This window comes from Lycium barbarum, chromosome 11 (genome assembly GCF_019175385.1).
Source record: "Lycium barbarum isolate Lr01 chromosome 11, ASM1917538v2, whole genome shotgun sequence".
Lineage (NCBI taxonomy): Eukaryota > Viridiplantae > Streptophyta > Magnoliopsida > Solanales > Solanaceae > Lycium > Lycium barbarum.
Window position 1 is genome coordinate 103,507,892 of NC_083347.1, and position 2,778 is coordinate 103,510,669.

General features: G+C 42.9%; 1 non-coding gene across 1 annotated transcript; it reads right to left on the bottom strand.

Annotated features, from left to right (window-relative positions):
* Positions 1-268: 268 nt before the first annotated feature.
* Positions 269-374, bottom strand: LOC132620596 (small nucleolar RNA R71). Its single transcript, XR_009575037.1, has one exon. It is a non-coding gene; the product is annotated as a small nucleolar RNA R71 (small nucleolar RNA).
* Between the last annotated feature and the right edge of the window lie 2,404 nt (positions 375-2,778).

Below are 2,778 nucleotides of genomic sequence, written 5' to 3' on the forward strand. Positions count from 1 at the left end.
ATCTATCAGCTGCTGAAACTTGAAGGTTATTTCCGAAATTCTTCGGAGGATTGTCCACTTCGACATTTGAAAAACTTCTTGCATGTATGTTCTCAACAATCCCAAGGTGCTGTTTCTGCCGCTGCACTTCGATTACGGGTCTTTAAATATTCCTTAGCTGGTCAAGCAAGGGAATGGTATGAAAAGCTCCCCAGCAATTCTATTCATACCCGGAACGATTTAGCCAATACATTTTTGAAGAAATGGTTCCCTCCAAGCAAAAAAGCTGAGCTTCGGGATAAGATCTTTGAGTTCAAACAACTTCCGCGGGAACAATTATATTCAGCATGGGAGCGTTTCAAGTATTATCTAGCTCAATCTCCTACTCACGGATTTCCGGATGCTATTCTCACGGAGAAATTCAACAAGGGTTTAGACACAATGAATCAGATTGCTGTCAATACTGCCGCGGGAGGATGCTTCATGGACAAGTCATTTATCGTCATCACCCGCTTGCTTGATAACTCACCACCCACAATCAAGCTTGGAATTCAACTGATAGTGAGAGCATCTCTTATGGTAGTCCATCACCAACTGCCGTTGCAAAAGAAAACCATGAGAGAGATCATGTCTTTGCACAATTGGAAACCACGGTGGATCTATTATCGAAGAAGTTGGCAGAAAAGGATGCACAAGGGGTAAATATTGTTGGAGAGTTACCACCTCTTCCACAAGCATGTATCAAGTCCCTGAAGGGATGTTCCAAGATGGGCAACAACAGCATGAGGATGCTAATTATGTCAACAACTCGCAAGGGGGCTACCAAAGGCAAAATTATCAAAGTCCAGGCCATCACCCATGGCAAAAGCCTCAACAACAATTTCAAGGGAACAATTATAGCAGAAATGATCAGGGAATTACAACAACAACAATTATGGCAACAAGAGCTCAAATCCCTACATTCCACCAAGGGGGCAAGCATCAAATTCCCAACAGTGGAGAGACAATTCAGCTAGCAACTCTGCTGGCAACACTTCTAATGATTCTGCGGAGCTGAAAAGTATGATGCAGAAAATGCTAATTAATCAGGACAGAACAAAGAGCACAATCAAGGGAATGTCTCAGGTTCAACTATCTCATTCAGCTTCCATTCAGAAGCTTGAATCGCAATTCAGAGATCTTTCCAGAGAAGTGCATACTCCTCAACGTGGACAACTACCAAGTGATACAGTTCCAAATCCAAAAGGTAGTGGGGTAAACTCTGTGGAGCATGTAGCTGCTATTAGCACCAGAAATGGAAAAATACTTCAAGGTGCTGATAAAAAGGTGGTTGACCTCGAGCTAGTTGTTGAAGAAGAGGTACAACCTGATGTATCTGATGATATTGTGGAGGAAGAAACAGAGGAGGAAGTCCCTATTATAACTGAAGAGGAGCGAAATCTTGATAATCTCAAGTCACACGGAGAAAACCAGGAAAAGGGGAAAGCAAAACTTTCTGGCGCTCTACGCCCTTTGAGCCAATTGTTCAAATCTTCATCGCCTTTTCCTCAGAGGCTAGTAAGGAAAGCAGAAGATGACAAGGGCTTGTGATTTTATGATCAACTCAAGCAGTTGACGATGAACATTCCTTTCATTGACGCTGTCTAAGAAATGCCTGACTTTGCTAAGTATTTGAAGGATCTCTTAACAAAGAAGAAGAAGCCATTGAAACACGACACTGTGGGTATCACTCATCGCGTTAGTGCTATTCTTTCCAAGACCACAGTGCAAAAAAGGGAAGATCCTGAAGCATTCACAATTCCATGCACCATAGGGCAGCAGGATTTTGCCAAGGCTTTGTGTGATAACGGGGCAAGCATAAATCTTATGCCCCTGGAAATTTTCAAGAGATCAGGATTAGGGATGCCAAGGCCAACTACCATGAGGTTGCAGATGGCTGATAGATCGATAAAAAAGTCAGTGGGGGTAGTTGATGATGTGCTTGTTCAGATCGGGGAATTCCTACTGCCGGCAGATTTCGTTTTTCTTGATTGTGCTATTGATCAAGAAATTCCTATTATTCTAGGGACACCTTTCCTTGCGACGGGGAGGGCTCTTATGGATTCCGAGAAGAATGAAATAAAGTTCCAGGTGAACGATGATGAGGTGACTTTTCACGCCAGCAAAGGCATGAAATTACCTAGTCGGTATCAACGTATTTCAGTCATTAATCTGTTGATGAGATGGATGAAGAGGTAGAATTCCAAATGGAGGAAGAATGCTTGGGCGAAGCATTCTCGGCCATCTTGATAAATTTTGATGCAGAATAAATGGAGGGATATATTGAGATAGTGAATTCACTCACCGGTCTGGGATCTTACTCTTATGAGCCCAAGAAACTGTCCCTTGAATTAGAGAAACGAACAACTCCTCCAGCAAAACCATCAATTATTGAGCCACCGAAGATGGAACTCAAGCAACTTCCATCCTATCTTAAATATGTGTTTCTTGGAGCAAATTCTATCCTCCCAGTTATTGTGTCATCACTTCTGAATGAGGGCCAAATTCAAAGACTCATCGCAGTCTTGAGGAAGCATTTAAGAGCTTTGGGTTGGACTATTGTAGACATCCGGGGGATTCCCTCCGGAATTTGTGAGCACCGAATACAGTTGGAGGAGGAAAGTTTGCCAAGTGTTGAGCATCATAGAAAATTAAATCCACCGATGCAAGAGGTGGTGAAGAAGAAGATTATTAAGTGGCTAGATTCTGGGGTGGTTTACCCGATTGCCAACAGTCCATGGGTAAGTCCAGTCCAGTGTG